The following is a 17,740-nucleotide window of genomic DNA, read 5'->3' on the forward strand; positions in this document are numbered from 1 at the left end:
GAAGATAACCACCATAGTTTTCACAAGTCTTAGAAACAGTTTGCTTGCTTTTTTTTTTTTTTTGCCTCCAGGGATATTGTTGAGGGGCTCGGTGTCTGCACTACAAATCCACTGCTCCTGTGACTATTTTTTTTTTCCATTTTGTTGTTGTTGTTATTGCTGTTGTTGGACAGGACAGAGAGAAATCAAGAGAGGAGTGTAGACAGAGAGGTAGAGAGAAAGATACACCTGCAGACCTGCTTTACCGCTTGTGAAGTGACCCCTCTGAAGGTGGAGAGCGGGATTAACGCTGGTCTTTGAGCTTCGCACCGTGTGCACTTATCCTGGTGTGCTACCACCTGGCCCCTGTTTTTTTTTCTTTCAAGTTCATGTGTGTCAGATCTCTAGATTCCACATATGTCAATAACTACATTTTATATGACTTAAGTTACATTACTCTGCTTGCTTTGTCTCTCCACGTAAAACTTTATACTTCATTTAAAATTAAAAAGCAAAGATTATTTTTTATGTTAAATAAATACACTCTTAATCACAGTCTTGGTTTATTCTATATGGTAAAATAAAAGTACTATAGACTGAGTAGTTAAAACAATAAGCATTGCTGGAGGTTATGAATTCCAAGATCAAGACACTGGTTATCTAAAGAGAGCCTGATTCCTACTTCATAGACTTGCTATCTTGCTTCTTCTTCACATGAGAGAAGTGGCCTCATTTTAATTTCTTTAGAGTTACTTACATACATACATACAGAGAGAACTTGACCTAGTGAGAAGAATGTATGCAGAGGTATGAAGGGAAAATTTTGGGGTATCTGGTGAATGGCGCTCACAGTGCCCAATTATTAGGAGGACCACTAACAACTGAATTTTTAGTGGAAATGTTATATAGGTGAGGATGGAGGGACATCAGGATGTGTGCCTGAGTGTTGTTGTGCGCGGGCTGCGGAGAAGAGAGAGAGGAGGGGTCTGGAGCGAAGAGGAAACACAAATCTTTATTTGCGCTGGCACCTCAGAGTTGGGTGCTAGAGAAGCAGGTTGGGCCACATGGAGGTAGCAAAAATGGCCGCCTCACGCAGTAACCTTTCCTGAGTCTGAACACCACAGTAGTGAAGCGCTGGCAAGTGAAGAAAGTCTTTTATAGGAGCAGCTTTCGTGAGAATAGGAAGGGGGAGGAGTAACCATAGCACTCCAGGATAGGATAATAACTCTCATGAGAATGGGAGGGGGGAGGAGTAACCAAAGCACTCCAAATATCGCAGGGATATAGACAATGCCCTGAGGGCACAACATGGCTGAACAGGCACTCCGAGAATGTCCCAACTCTTGCTGGAACTAGCAGTAGCCTGAGGGAACAACATGGCAGATGTGACTACATCTAAAATGCCCTGCAGTTATAAGAATGATGTGACTGGGAGGGCTCTCATGGAAGAGAGCACCAAAATATAGCATCAGAATACAGGTATGGAAAAGGCCATACTCCAGCCCTAAGTATAGGAAGTTTCCTAATTAGAGGACTAAGTACAATAAAAGAATATGTATTGGCTCACATCAGTAGCTTACAGGATGTCTTTCCAAACATCTCACTGAGTCCTCACTTAGCCAGATTGAAGTAGATAAGACAAATTACTATTCATTTTATGTTCAACATTAGTGGAAGTACCAAGTGTCAGAGAACAACTGCACAATACGAGAGAGCATTTCAGTACAGAGAAGTCATGAGAGCTCGGTGTACGGTGCTGTGACTTTTCTCAGGAGAAAGAAAAAGTTAGCCTTGAGGATGCACGGGCAGAGAGTGCGGAAGTGAGGGCTGGAGCACAGGCTTAGGGATCAGGCACTTTGGGTTCAAAGTCTTGCTATCTTGAGTGATTAAACAAGGTTATTAAAAAACAAAAAAAATGAGATAGTGGCCTGGGAGTTGTCACTGGATACAGTGTTGGACTCTCAAGCATGAGGCCCTGAGCTCACCCCCAACATCATATGTACCAGAGTGGCACTCTGATTTTCTTTCCTTCTCCCTTCTCTCCCAATAAAACAATAATAATAATTTTAAAAAATCTTCAGCAAAATACAGCAGCAAAATAGGTCATTTGGACGGAGTGCTGCTCTGCCCTGTGTGTGACCAGATAAAGCCCATCCCCTCTTGCACTGAAAGAAGTTTCAGGGTTGTGATATCTTTTGCTCTCTCTGCCCCGGTCTAAAAGAGAAAAAAAGAAAATAGACGAGACAATACAAACTAATTATATTATAGGATGGCTGTTAAAGTATGGAAACTTAAAATAGTCACAAAAGGACGTGGGGCCGGGTGGTGGCACACCTGGTTGAGCGCACATGCTATACTGAGCAAGGACCCGGCTTAGAGCCCCTGGTCCCCACCTGCAAGGGGAAAGCTTCATGAGCGGTAAAGCAGGGCTGCGGGTGTCTCTGTCTCGCTCCCTTTCTATTTACCCCTACCCTCTCAATTTCTGGCTGTCTCTACCCAATAAATAAATAAAGATTATTTAAAAAAATTTTTTTAAACAAGGATGTTTGTTTATTATTTCACATAAACAGTTTACCTGGTAACTTTGCTCCAGGAAGCCATCCAGGGCCAGGCTCTTTCCACCTACCTACTCTCTTCATTCTAGAGGATGATCCCATTCATCTGGTCTAAAATAGCTGTGTTCAGATACGACTTAATATAGGAACCTGTATGATATCTTGGGGATCTGGTCCTCTCTCAGCATGGTTCCCTTCTCCTCCAGATGTAGATTGCATTCTCAGACAAGTTTTCCCACTGTGGCTGTAGGAAGGTTTGGGCAACTCAACACTTCATCTCAGCCTTGGGTCCATCATTTCCCTGCACCAGTGAAAAAAAGTGAAAATCTTGCATCAGTGGCAGCAAAATAGCTCACATAGTGTGTTGCTTTGCCGTCTGTACCATGCTGGGTCAAACCTGGCCCTCACTGCATGGAAGGAAGGAAGGAAGGAAGGAAGGAAGGAAGGAAGGAAGGAAGGAAGGAAGGAAGGAAGGAAGAAAGGTGAGGGAGGAAGAAAAGGGAGGGAGGAAGAACTAAAGTCCTGCGCCTGTCAGTAACCTGCATTAATCCTGGTGGACAAAGATAAGGGAGAAGGTAATTAGTAAAGAATCATTATGGTCCCTCATAGCTGTGTGGTTCAGAGCAAAGGAGAGACAAATCATCACACAAATTTTGCCACTTTTTTTTATTAGAAAAAGTGAAGCAATGCCCATGTTCAGTGGGGAAGCAATTACAGAAGCCAGACCTTCCACCTTCTGCATCCCACAATGACCTTGGGTCCATACTCCCAGAGGGACAAAGAATAGGAAAGCTATCAGGGGAGGGGATGGGATACAGAGTGTGGATGGGATACGGATGAGTGGAGTTGTACCCTTCTTATGCTATGGTTTTGTTAATGTCTCCTTTTTTTAATTAAAAAAAAAAAGTGAAACTGAGCATGGATCCACTGCCTAATACACAAGAAAGCCAATTATTTCTGCATCAGCTTCTGCAAAGAAAGAAAGGTTTTATCAAAGCTTGGTGTGCAAGAAAAATAAGAGCAGTGCTGTGATCTACCTCCTTTTGTTTCCAAGAAAATCTTTACAAGTAGGAGGGGCTGGAGACTTCTATCTTGTCTACTTAATAAAACAAAAGGAACAAAACAAGAGAGGGTTTGGGAGATAAGTGGGTCTTTAGTTTTTAAATTTTTATTAATTTATTTTTATTTGATGGGACAGAGAGATTGAAATAGGTAGGGGAGATAGGGTGGAGAGAGAGAGAGGGAGAAAGAGAGAGAGAGAGACCTATAGTACTGCTTCACCACTCATGAAGGTTTCCCCTTGGGTCCAACATTTCCCTGAACCAGTGAAAAAAGTGAAATCAGTGCCAGCAGAATAGCTCACTTAGTGTGATTCTTTGCCATTTGTACCATCCTGGCTCAAACCTGGCCCTCACTGCATTGAAGGAAGCTTTGGTGCTATGGTACCTCATAACCCTCCCCTCCTCTCCCTTTGCTCTCTGCCTTTCTACTTCTCTGTCGAAAGAAGGAAAGAAAGAAAGAAAGAAAGAAAGAAAGAAGCTATGTAGGAAGGAAGAAGGGAGGGAGGAAGGAAAGAAGGAAGGTAGGTAGGAAGGAAGAAGGGAGAGAGGGAGGGAGGAAGGAAGGAAGGAAGGAAGGAGAAAGAAAGGCAAGGGAGGAAGAAAAGGAAGGGAGGGAGGGAGGGAGGGAGGGAGGGAAAATTAGGGACTTGAACTCTGGTCCTTGTGCATGGTACCATGTACACTCAAGCAGAAGCACCACCACCTAGCCTCTTAGGGCATACATTTTTATCCTACTCCTTAAATATGAACAGGATTGGCAGCAGACTTGGATATTAAGGGAGAGAATGGGGTAGGGAAAGGGAGGGAGAGGGAAGGAAAGGGGGGAGGGGGGAGAGAGAGAGAGGTTCTATCATTCATGGAGTTCTCTTTGTTTCTCTGATGGTAGCAGGATTTGAACCTGATAAAAGCTTTTTTTTTTTTTTTTTTTTTTTACCACTGAGACCTCACTGGTGGTTGGGTATTATTTTCCTTCAAAGCCTCAATCAAATCTGGACATTCTTGATATACATTATAATACATATATAAAAATGGATTCTTGTTAAAGAGGTAACAGATAGACGTCTAATCATTTTTGTAAATCACTGGACAAGGTCTCACACCCATGGTGCATTTTTCCCCTCATCCCTGGTGATTTCTGACACCTCCTTGCCCTTGCTCTGTGATACCTTGAGGCTGCTTGTCTCAAGTTCTTCTGAATAGACTTTGCTCTCTGTGGTAGGGACCCTGAAGCCACCTAGTAGCCTAGAGCAGAGGTCTTTGTATGCCCTTGGCAGCTCACTGTCTGTTAAAATGTACCCTGGAACCCCACCTCTCCAGAGCCCTGCCCCACTAGGGAAAGACAGAAACAGGCTGGGGGTGTGGATCTACCTGCCAACACCCATGTCCAGAGGAGAAGCAATGACAGAAGCCAGACCTTCCACCTTCTGCACCCCATAATGCCTCTGGGTCCATACTCCTAGAGGGATAAAGAATAGGAAAGCTATCAGGGGAGGGGATGGGATACGGAGCTCTGGTGGTGGGAATTTCGTGGAATTATACTTCTTTTATTCTACAAAATTGTTGATCATTATTAAATTTTTAAAAAATCCAGGCTTTGTTGTTGCAGTGGGGAAAATAGGAACTGATGGAACTGACAAGAAATCTGCACCCCAAGAAGTAGGTAATCAGGGAGAAGAGATGCACTTCTTGCTGGCAGCTGGGGCTAAGAGCACACACCCACTCACAAACTGCCTTCTGGAAGCACAGAGACCATTTCTGGAGGCTCAATTCTGCAGGGCAGGAGGGGGAGAGGGACAGGGAAGAGAGCTGTCTACACCCACCTACTCTTCCCTGGAAGGCAATGCTGATGCTCAGAGTTGGACAGAGAAGGTCCCATAGCATGGTTCTAAGCTGTGGCTATACCTCCCCCCCCCCAACACACACACACACACACACACACACACACACACACACACACACACACACACTCCCTTCAAGGCTTTTCCTGGTCTCCCAGACTTGTCTGGTCTCTTTAGAATCTGGGCAAGTTCGTACTCCCGCCTCCCCTCTCCTTCCCCTTGAGGCACCGGTGTCCTGATTGTATCACAACTTCAAAATTCCCTACCACCACCCTAAAATTTTAAAAAAGAGCTTATTCAAGCAGTATAGGCTGCATACTCCACCCCTTCCAACTCAGCTCAGCTATTTAGTTACTGTGTGTGTGTGTGTGTGTGTGTGTGTCAGAGGCTAGAGAAGAAAGGAGCTGCGAGTGGGGGGGGGGGGGGAATCCTGAATCAGATTAAGATGCCCTTCAGAAAAACTTGTGCTAATCTCATTACATATTGGTATCCAAAGAATGGGTAACCTTGAGCCCCCCCGCCTCACGCAAGATGAGCAGATCAGAAATGAAGAACCTTAATGAGGCCATGTGGGTCTGTTGTAGGGCAACTCCCGAACTGGGCAGGGGCATATCTTTGCTTCCCCATCACAGGCAGATCCAAGCATTCTCATACACATCTAGGTAGTGCAAGTTATCATGTGATGAGCTAGTAACCATGGCAACAAACCCTGCTTTGTGAAGTTTATGGAGAGGCAACCCACAGAAAGAGATCACAGTGCAGGATGCTGTGCTGTAAGGCAGCTCAACAATTCATTCTGTTCTTCATTCCTGCCGAGGCAATTGCTTTTAATGAAGAAATGGCAATGATTTGCTTTTTTTTTTCTGAGTTGGAGACTTTTTTTGTTTGTTTGTTTTGCTTTCCTTATATCTGGCTCCCCTATTTGGGAACACAGGCTCTCAAGACAAAAGACAAAAATAGCTCTCTGCAAAGGAGAAGATGCTAATGCATGCTGTGCTTTCAGAGATGGGTTTTTCATTGTGAAAAGTCACCTCCCATGATCTAAACCTTGGGGAAAGTGCCCTTTGCTTTCCTAGGCCATGAAAAAAGCACCAGCGAAGCTGGTGGGGTGGACACATGGCCGGGGACCAGAAGTTGGGGAGAAGTGGTCTATATTAGGGAAGATCACGCAGAGATGGGTTCATGCCAACACTTACACGTGCCTTTCATAGAACTAGACAAAGTGGGAGTCGGGCAGTAGCGCAGCGGGTTAAGCGCACATGGTGCGAAGTGCAAGGACCCGCGTAAGGATCCCGGTTCGAGCCCCCGGCTCCCCACCTACAGGGGAATCGCTTCACATGTGGTGAAGCAGGTCTGCAGGTGTCTATCTTTCTCTCCCCCTCTCTGTCTTCCCCTCCTCTCTCCATTTCTCTCTGTCCTATCCAACAATGATGACAACAGTAGCAGCAATAACTACAACAATAAAAAACAACAAGGGCAGGACGTGGCGCAAAGCACAAGGACCAGTGTAAGGATCCTAGCTCGAGCCCTGGCTCCCCACCGCAGGGGAGTCACTTCACAGGCGGGGAAGCAGGTCTGAAGGTGTCTATCTTTCTTTCCCCCTCTCTGACTTCCCCTCCTCTCTCCATTTCTCTCTGTCCTATCCACCAACAACGACATCAATAACCACAACAATGTTAAACAACAAGGGGAACAAAAGGGAAAATAAATAAATATAAAAAAACAACAAGGGCAACAAAAAGGAAAAATAAATATAAAAAATAAAAAATATATTAAAACAAAGAACTAGAGAAAGTGGGGTGGGGGTAGATAGCATAATGGTTATGCAAAGAGACTCTCAAGCCTGAGGCTCCAAAGTCCCAGGTTCAATCCCGCTCACCACAATAAGCAGGGCTCTGGTGTTTCTCTCAGTGTCTTTCTCTTTCTGCATCTCTCTCAAAATAAAAATAATAAAAAATAAAAGAACTAGAGAAAGTGGCTCAAATATTCTTTATTGAAAATAAAGAGCTGGGCTATAACGTGGGGAAACATAGTCACAGTGTTCGGTACTATAGCACAGAGCAGCCAAAAGTCTGTCACAGAGTAAGGTGGCAGCATACATGGTGGTCTGTTCTGAGCAGCAGTGTCACTCTGCCTTCACAGAACCAGCTAGCAGGAGCTGCCTTTTGAGTAGGGTGTCATTGTTGACCCAGGCAGTTGGTTGCTGTCTCTGTGACCTTGAAAAAGTCACTTGGTCTCTTAAGGATATTGGCTGTTTCATTATTCAGAAGGGTGGAGTAGTATTCACACTTTTCTCATGGGAGTTTTAATAGTCATATTTGATCATCTAAGAGAACATTATTCAAAACAATACATAACTACAATATAATATTATTCTTAATTTGGGGAAGGATCCATTTTTTTAAATATTTATTTTATTTATTTATTCCCTTTTGTTGCCCTTGTTGTTTTTCATTGTTGTAGTAGTTATTATTGTTGTCATCATTGTTAGATAGGACAGAGAGAAATGGAGAGAGGAGGGGAAAGACAGAGAGGGGGAGAGAAAGACAGACACCTGCAGACCTGCTTCATCGCTTGTGAAGTGACTCCCCTGCAGGGCTCTAACCGCCATCCTTATGGTGGTCCTTGCGCTTTGCGCCACCTGTGCTTAATCAGCTGCGCTACAGCCCGACTCCCTTTCCTATGCTTCTAACCAGATCATTCTGATGCTTATCTTGCTTCTGAGTGGGAATACTAACTCTCTGAATAGTATCATTGGCTCTCTAGCCCTCTGTTTTCTGGTGGCATGTAGCTGCTGGGGAACCCTGGCAGGTGGCAAAAGAGAGCATGGTATTTATTTTCCTGGCTGCCTTCCTCCTAGTGGTAGTTATAGCTGCTGTTGTTTCCTGGCTAGTTACAAGAACTGCTGGCTGTTGCTAGCACCTAGGTGGGACAGAGGGGTGGGAAGGACAGGACTGCTGATTCCTTGCAGAGTTCCTTGAAGCCTGCTCACATGCAAAAAAAAAAAAAGCCTCTTTACTGAACTCTGGTCACACACACTGATGTGTCCCTTTCTGGCACTCTACCTGATGTGGTAGGGCAAAAATACAATAGGCTTGTGAATTATCCTTTCCTTCCATGTCATTTTGTTGTTGGTAAAAGAAGGAGGAGGAAAAGGAAGGAAGGGAGAGAGGGAGGGAGAGAAGTGAGAGGGAGGAAGATTATCTGCCAAGGTCTCTGTTAGTGTGAGATTTGCACCTACTCCCTATTTTCTGCTCAGATTTTTCTCCTGACGCTTAGGATTCCTGCATTGTGGGTGTTGAACTCACTGGCTAGTCTCACCTGTCCAACTGGAATGAATGCCCTGTGATGGCAGGGCATGTCCTCTCCTGGGCTGGGTCCTGACATGTGCTGGGAGAGGCTGAGGCCATCCTTGATTTCGAGCTGAAATAAGTGGGCTAGGAAATGCATGGATGGGGCTGGGGAGTTAGCACATGTCAGAACAAAGGCGGATTTGCACATCTGAAACCTCAGAGGTTCCATATTCAATCTCTGGTGATGCCATAATCCAGAGCTGTGTTGTGTGCTCTGGTTTATCCTCATAAAAATTAAAGAAAAAGGGGGTAGGGTGGTAGCACAGTGGGTTAAGCACATGTGGCGCAAAGCACAAGGACTGGCATAAGGATCCCAGTTCGAGCCCCTGGCTTCCCACCTGCAAGGGAGTCACTTCACAGGTGGTGGAGCTGGTCTGCAGGTATCTATCTTTCTCTCCAACTCTCTGTCTTTCCCTCCTCTCTCCATTTCTGTCTTATTCAACAACAACGACATCAATAACAATAACAGTAATAATACTACAACAACAATAAAACAACAAGGGCAACAAAAGGGGGGGAAAAGCAAAAAAAATTAAAGGAAAAAAAAGGAATACAAATATTCTTACAAGTATTCTAGGTTTTTATTTGTAAATTTTATCATGTTTTTCTACCCAGAAATCTGCCATGGGAATTCTTTTTGATAACAATTAGTTATCAAAAGATAATTACGGTGAAGATGGTTTTGTTACATCATTCTGTTTAAAGCTGCACTTTCAAAGAAACTATTGCATAGCCTAGGAGTCTAGAATGCCAGCCTTATAAGAATGAGACCCTGAGTTCCATCCCCAGCATCTCATGTGCTAGCGTGATGCTCTGGTGCTCTCTCTCTAACAATTTTTTTTTTAAATAAGAAACTTGATAATTTTTTTTAAAGAAATTTTTTAAAAAATTATTTTATTTTTGAGAAAGATGCAGAGAGAGAGAGAGAGAAACACCAGAGCACTGCTCAGCTCTGGCTTATGGTGGTATGGGGGATTGAACCTGGGACGTTGGAGCCTCAGGCATGAGACTCTGCTTGCATAACCATTATGCTATCTCCCCCATCTGAAACTTGATAATTTTAAGTGGAGACTTACTGTACCACTACCTCCAAGAACTGTTACAGTAATGAAGGAGCTCTGTGTGGAGAGGAGCTAGCATGTGTTACATACCAGACAGCCAGTGAAGCAAGGTTCAAGCCCTCAAGGGTATGTGCAAACACCCTCTTCAGGCAGGAGTGTGGCTGGTGACCACCCAGACTGCTTGCTGAGGGGCTCGTGTAGCAGCTCAGCCTCTGGTCTCCCCTATACTTATGCTGGCAAGCAATGCATACTAGGTAAACTGAAGCTAGTGATTTTTTTTTTTTTATAATGAGACAGAGAAAAGTTAAACACTAAGTTTACTAAAGGTGCAAATGAATGATAAGTAAGCATAAAGAGATGTTCTTTATTTAGCCTCAAAAAGTGTACTAAGCATTCCCATACTTAAGAGATTTAGCAATGATAATATAAACCTGGCCCCATTTACTCAGTGTGCAGAGACATACCTGTAAGAGGTGGGAAAGTGGAGAGATAACAAGAAAAGTTGGCAGGCTCTATTTGTAAAGAATTAAATATACATATATATTCAATTCTAAAGAAAAACAATTATTTCCACTTTAATTAAACCAGGGGGGAAGGGGAGAAGCTAGGCAATGAGCAAGGACCTAGCCTCGAGTCCCCACTCCCTACCTGCAGGAGGAATGTTTCACGAATGGTGAAGCAGGTCTACAGGTGTCTAACTTCCTATTCCCCTCCATGCCAATTTCTCTCTGTCCTATCAAATACAAAAATGGGGGGGGGGGAGGAGAGAAAAGGCTGTTGAGAGCAGTGGATTCACAGTGTCAGAACCAAACCTCAGAGATAACACTGGTGGAAAAAAAAACACACAAAAACTGGGGCTGGGATGGAAATAGTTGGTGGTAGACCCCAATATAACATGGGTTAGGCTCAAACCTGGATTGGATACCGGGCAAAGCAGTGCATTATCCAATTCTGCTATTCTGCTGACCCTACTGTTTCCTAATCTTTACTCTTCCCATCATATGACCTTGAGTGCCTCCTAGTAGAGGTGGCCAGAATGTTCTGGCCATGCTCCACTGTCTTAGGACTCAGCCACTTGACTTACTTGACATATAGAAATGCTAATTAATGGCAGTGACAGTGTGAGCAAGGGCTGACACACTTCCATTGCTTGATTTACTACCTTGCATTTCTGCCATCCATTGCAAAGAATTTGTAGAGGAGCTCTGGTGCCAGAATGAGATACTTGAAAATGTACTGAACCTAACTGGCAATTTGATTCCATTCACACAGGAAAATCAGAATGAACCTACATGTCCATGAGCAACACTATGAGATTATGAGATTGTTACATAGCTTTTTAGTAGCAGACATCTGACTACTATAATCACCCAGAAACAAAAATACTTGTTGTCTTTGACATATGTGTGTTGCTTAAATGTTTAACAGTGATTTAAAAGACATGGTTGTTTACATAAAAGGATGAAGTAGGTAGTTAAGGACAGAAATGATGGCCTTGCTCATTAAGTTTTTTGGGGCACAACCTCCTTCCAACTCACAGCCCCACTGTCTTCAGGATATTGTCCTCACCCTCATGTCCAGAAGGACAATTGGAATGCCAGATTTCATATTCTAGACAGTGTATTGGAAGAATGGATAAAAAAAAATTAGAGCTAAAAGAACATGCCAGTTGGCCTTTACAGTTACTGACCACATAGCAACTGTTTATATCCCTTTCACCAGCGATATGACTATACACAGCTGAAAGAAATACCAGGAAGTACAGTTTTTATTCTAAAAAGCCATATGCTACTCAAAAATCAGGAGGCATTATAATGGCAAAAGAAGAAAAAAGGATATTGCAGGGCTGTCAGGTTTTGTCAGATATAGTCACTCACTGAATCCTCAAGATGGTTCCTTGAGAGAAACTAAGTTCATCTGACAGATACAACTGAGGTATAGAAAGGCATCACAGATCTAGGCTGAACTCAAGTGACCTACCTTTCTGTGCTTTTTTACACCCACACCCAACTTCCATAGGAGTTGGCTTGGTCTACCTGTCCTGTGTATTCCTTCCATTAAACTCCAGACTCCTCGATCTCCCTTCAGAGGCCAGCCTCATTCTGCTGGTTCAACTTGATCTCTTGAAAAATCTCCTGTGGGGTCATGGCCTTGGCTATATTATCTGAGAAACAGAGCCATGGTTTTTATATAGCATCTGAGCATGTACCCCATCTGAGTATATACTGAGCAATGCCAGGTAATGATTAAGAGCTTGGGCTCTGGGGGCCTAAAGTCTGTGTGGTCTTGCACAAGTCACATAGCTTCTCTGAGTTCAGCTCTGAGCTCTGACAGAACCTGAATCACAGGACCATTACAACAGGCAAATGTGAAGACGCAGTGGGGCTCCTAGAGCAGTCTGGCACATAGCCAGTGCTCACCGTATGGAAGCTCCTGTGATTGTAACATGGTTATTTATTATTTAAAGGCACAATAGTGCCATAGATGCAGCCACCTTCCAATCAGGAGCACCTTAAATATTCAAGGGAGAATGGTACAAGGAACCTCCCTTCTGCCCTCTCAGAGATGTCCAGGGGGTACCTGAAAGCATTCAACTATAGCATTATTTATCTATACTGGTATACTGCTTAGCTCTGACTTATTTATGGTGGTGACAGAGATTGAACTCAGAACTTTGGAGCCTCAGGTCTGAAAGTCTTTTGCATAACCACTCTGCTATCTCCCAAATTCAGCTGTGAACTTTTAGATCTGACCTGGGATGGCTGTTAAGAGTTCCAAGTAGTGACTCCCTTAAGTAGGAATGCAAACTGGTCTATGGCCATACCTCCCTGAACTAGCCTGATCTTATTTGATCTCAGAATCTCAGCAGAGTTGGGCCTGGTTAGTACTTAGCTGGGAGAAATGCAAATTGGTCTCCCTTGGAATCTGACTCAATGAGAAAAATGCTACCATTTAACAGATGTGAAATATCACTCTTGGATAGAACACAAAGCAACAGCAGAGTCCACCCAAGGCAATAATTTTTACTACCACACAAAACATCTATCAGAGCACATAAAAATCCAGAAAATAAACGGATTAAATAATTTCTGGCGAGTGGGAGGAGGAAAACAGACTGCATTATTTTAAACATTGGTAATGTTTTCACTGAATGGAAGCAGAAAATCAGGACAGAGCAAGGGGAAGAAAATAAAAAATAGGGACAGGGCAGTGGTGCACCTGGTTAAGTGCTCATAGTACTAAGTGCAAGGTCCTGTGCTAGGATCCGAGTTGAAAACCCCAGCTCCCACGGTGGTAAGCTTCACAAGTGGTGAAGCAAATGTGCAGATGTCACTCTTTCTCTTTCCCTATTTCCCCCTCTTCTCTCAATTTCTCTCTGTCCTATCCAGTAAAATGGAAAAAATGGCCACCAGGCTCAGTGGATTCATACTGCCAGCACTGAGCCCCAGCGATAACCCTAGAAGCAAAAGAAAACAAAAACCAAAGAAAACACTGTGAGCTAAATACTTTCTTGAGAGTAGTACTTACTGTGATACTTGGTGTCAGAGGCAGAGAACTGGGTCTCATTTCCTAGAATGGAAGATGCAGAGACCCCACATCTGGGCAAAGAAAAGGCCTCTTGGAACTGGCATTCTGTATCTCTAAGGTGACCAAGGGAAGGTGTTCTCTGGATCTGCCTGTCTCTATCCTGGGATGCCTCTGGAGAGATGAAACACTCACTGGTCATCAAATGGTGCAGAGCACACATCCAAGCCCAGTGTGCGTCATGCATGGCAGGCTGTTTATTCTCTTATATCCATCCACTCTATCCAGTCAATTCTTAATGCTTCAGCCCTTATGTCCTCACATCAGGGCTTGTGTTGTAGCTTCCTAATAGTTTCCCAAACCTCTCCTCTTCTCTGCACCTTATCTCCGACACATTATCATTGAACCTTAAAGGCTGGCCTTTTTACCCATCTCTGACCATTTTATCTTAGCCATTTTCAGAGGTGGAAAGCTGTCAAGATGACCTATTCCTTGTGAGTTCTGTGGTTTTGTTTAAGGTGACTCAGCAGATAGAGCACAAGCCCTGAATATGTGCAGCTCTGGGTTTGACTCCTGGGGAATTCTTTTTTTTTTTTTTTATTTAAGAAAGGATTAATTAACAAAACCATAAGGTAGGAGGGGTACAACTCCACACAATTACCACCACCCAATCTCCATAACCCACCCCCTCCCCTGATAGCTTTCCCATTCTCTAGCCCTCTGGGAGCATGGACCCAGGGTCATTGAGGGTTGCAGAAGGTAGAAGGTATGGCTTCTGTAATTGCTTCCCCTCTGAACATGGGCGTTGACTGGTCGGTCCATACTCCCAGTCTGCCTCTCTCTTTCCCTAGTAGGGTGTGTCTCTGGGGAAGCTGAGCTCTAGGACACATTGGTGGGGTCTTCAATCCAGGGAAACCTGGCCAGCATCCTGGTGGCATCTGGAACCTGGTGATTGAAAAGAGAGTTAACATACGAAGCCAAACAAATTGTTGAGCAATCATGGACCCAAAGCTTGGAATAGTGGAGAGGAAGTGTTGGGGGTATTCACTGCAAACTCTAGTGTACTTCTGCTTTCAGGTATATATTTTGCAGTAGTTTATGGATACGTGTGAACATAAGCTCTCTCTCACAGAAACTGGTGTATATCTAGGTTATGGGACTTTGTTAGAAAGTGAACCACCGGGAGTCGGGCGGTGGCGCAGTGGGTTAAGTGCACGTGGCACAAAGCGCAAGGACCGGCATAAGGATCCCGGTTCGAGCCCCCGGCTCCCCACCTGCAGGGGAGTCGCTTCACGGGCGGTGAAGCAGGTCTGCAGGTGTCTATCTTTCTCTCCCCTCTCTCTCTATCTTCCCCTCCTCTCTCCATTTCTCTCTGTCCTATCCAACAACAAAGCAACGTCAACAATGGCAATAATAACCGCAATGAGGCTGCAACAACTAGGGCAACAAAAAGGGGGAAAAATGGCCTCCAGGAGCGGTGGATTCATGGTGCAGGCACCAAGCCCAGAAATAACCCTGGAGGAAAAAAAAAAAAAGTGAACCACCTGAGATGAAATTAGAGTGTACTATAAAAGGAAAGGTCTCACCCGAGTAATGAAGCTGAAGGGTTGTCATTCCACACGTGAAGTCTCTGGACACAGTCTGAGGTGAAGCATGTTGAGGTGGCAATCGTTGCATTGGTGACTCCTGGGGAATTCTTATGAATAGAAGCCTCCAGTTTCTCTCAATAAATAAATCTTAAAAAAGAAAATTGGAGTAGGGCACAAAAGTAAAAATCTCTGGGTGGAGGGTGAGGGTAGATGTTCAGTTTCACTGGTGGTGGGGTGGGGCAGGGACACAGACCTTTGGTGGTGGGAATGGTATTAATATATATTCCTATTAACTTACAATCTCACAAATAACTAGTTAATATGAAAGGGGAAAAATGGATCAAATGTCTCAAACTTTTTGATGCATAGACCATAGGCTGAGTATATGTACCTTCAGTCTAAGCACTTAAGATTTCAAATTGGAAATCAGACTGAATTTTAACAGTGGGCTCAAATTATTAATACATTTCTAATAATGTCTTGTTATTTGAAATACTGTCTACAAAAGCCTTAGACTATGGAGAACAGAAGCAACTGTTGGCGTTACTTTGTAAGATACAGCTATACATAAAGAGCATAAAAGGTCATAAATCATAGTGAAGTCTTGTACGATACAGCAAATCCTAACAATGGGATTTTCATAGTTAACCCAATTGCCAAATAATCTGCTTATAGCAATAATTATCTCCTTCTTAAACCCTAAGGCAGCAGAAACCTTCCCCTTTCTTTAAAATGTATGGGAACTAAATCCCATACATCTCCCAGTCCTGGAACCTCTAGGGTGGGGCTCACTTTCCTGCATGCTTCTCTCAAGTCATACCAACTGACAATGCATCTGCTGATCCCAACCTATTCAATGCAATGAGTACCACCTTGACATGCTTCACTTTGGACTGTGTCCAGAGACATCAGGCGTGGAATGTCAGCTTTTTAGCTTCATTACTCCTTAACTCCATTTCCAGTGGCACACTTCTTAACAAAACCTCAAAACCTAGATATAGTCTAGGGTCCATGAGATAGGGCATATGTACATGTATCCATAAGTTAAGGGAAAATAGATACCTTAAGCAAAAGTGCATAATAATTTGCGGTGAGTCAATAAATGAAGCAAGAAAGTAGAAAGAAAAAGACACCATAAAGTACCTAATGAAATAGTTTCTACTTAGACCTAGATACCCTCCTCACCTACCTATTACACATCCCCCAAAGCTAACCGTGTCAGACCAAGTAAGCACAACAAAAGCTGAATAGGGGCAAGAGACTGGCATGCTTTAATGATGACTCTTTAGTCACTACCAGGCCACCCCATCACCTGGGCCCCTAGTCAGGGAGTCCTGGGATTCCCACACAGACATGATGGGCCTAGACCTCTAACAGATCCCTCTCACCACTGTCACTGGTCATTTCCATCAGGGACAACACAATGGACCCCTTTGTGGGGCCCCATAGGACCTTCTCCTCAATGTGGATCAATAATGATAAGGAATGTTCCATTCTCCAAAGGGGGGTTGGACAACGTACTCTGCCTACTACCCGAGGAAGATGGGTCCTGAAATTAGTGCATCCTGGTATGTTCCTAGCCATGGCCACAGAATGTGAGCTCAGACCTACAGGGTGCAGAGGTTACATAGGCTCTTGTGCTGAATATGGGCACAAGACCAAACTAGTGGGGTTTACGGTCAACAATATTTATATACTTTCCTCATATTTGGGAGCTACTCTCTTCCCTGATCCAGCTTTCTAGTCCTTTTTCCAACTATGATGACACCACCTCCCCAGACAAAATAACCTGGGTCCACCTGCATATTAAATATTAGGCTCAGGCAATAACTAGTATAGTCATGGGCCCCTTGGAATATACCTAAAATAGACCTACTAGTTTTTTCCAAAATGGAGACCTCAATCTTCATCTGTAATATTCATGCCTTTAGGTTCATAATTTGTAAACAATTTGTTCTGCATTATATCTTAACTCTTTTTCAGCCACCAGGTTCCAGATGCTACCATGATGCCAACTGGACTTCCCTGGCAGATGACCCCACCAATGTGTCCTGGAGCCCCACCTCCCCAGAGCCTTGCCCCACTAGGGAAAGAGAGAGACAGGCTGGGATTATGGATCTACCTGTCAATGCCCATGTTCAGTGGGGAAGCAATTACAGAAGCCAGATCTTCTATCTTCTGCACCCCATAATAATCCTGGGTCCATATTCCCAGAGGGATAAAGAAGAGGGAAACTATCAAGGGAGGTGTTTGGATATGGAGCTCTGGGAGTGGGTAGTGTGTGGAAATGTACCCCTCTTATGCTATGGTTTTGTCAATATTTCCATTTTATATTAAAAAAAAAGTTTACTCTTGTTACTCTTACTAAATCCAAATCTAGGTTGATAACTTCTATTGGGATGAGATATAATGATTCAAACTCTCCTTTTACTAATGCTTCTCCTCACACTAATTCTTTTTCTACTTGTGACACTGGTAACTGACTTATTGTCTTTTTCACTATCTGCCTCATTCAAACGTTAAGACTTCTAGGGACAGAGGATAGTTTACCCAGTAGAGTACGTGACTTTCCATACACAGTCTGGGTTCAAGCCCCAGGACCATATGGGAGTCCCATGGCACCTGGAGAAACTCTGGTGCTATGGTGTCTTTTCCTTTCCTCTATGTGAAGTAAGGATGGTTCAGAAGTTGTGAACTTACATATACACGAGGCCCCTGTACTTTGTGAGGATAAAAAGGTAAAAATTTTATCTGGATATGGCTATCAGTAAAAGTACAC

The 17,740-nt window shown here is 43.8% G+C and overlaps 2 long non-coding RNA genes across 2 annotated transcripts in view; one reads left to right on the forward strand and one right to left on the reverse strand.

Annotated features, from left to right (window-relative positions):
- The window catches only part of LOC132539767 (uncharacterized), a 35,568-nt gene extending 21,996 nt beyond the window's left edge, over positions 1-13,572 (reverse strand). Inside the window, exon 1 of the long non-coding RNA XR_009551067.1 lies at positions 13,376-13,572. This is a non-coding gene — a long non-coding RNA (uncharacterized LOC132539767). The remainder of the gene's footprint in view (positions 1-13,375) is intronic.
- Positions 1-17,336, forward strand: part of LOC132539768 (uncharacterized) — a 56,350-nt gene extending 39,014 nt beyond the window's left edge. Inside the window, exon 2 of the long non-coding RNA XR_009551068.1 lies at positions 16,945-17,336. This is a non-coding gene — a long non-coding RNA (uncharacterized LOC132539768). The remainder of the gene's footprint in view (positions 1-16,944) is intronic.
- Positions 17,337-17,740: the final 404 nt, after the last annotated feature.

The sequence above is a fragment of the Erinaceus europaeus genome, chromosome 8, assembly GCF_950295315.1.
Source record: "Erinaceus europaeus chromosome 8, mEriEur2.1, whole genome shotgun sequence".
In the NCBI taxonomy this organism is placed as follows: Eukaryota; Metazoa; Chordata; class Mammalia; order Eulipotyphla; family Erinaceidae; genus Erinaceus; species Erinaceus europaeus.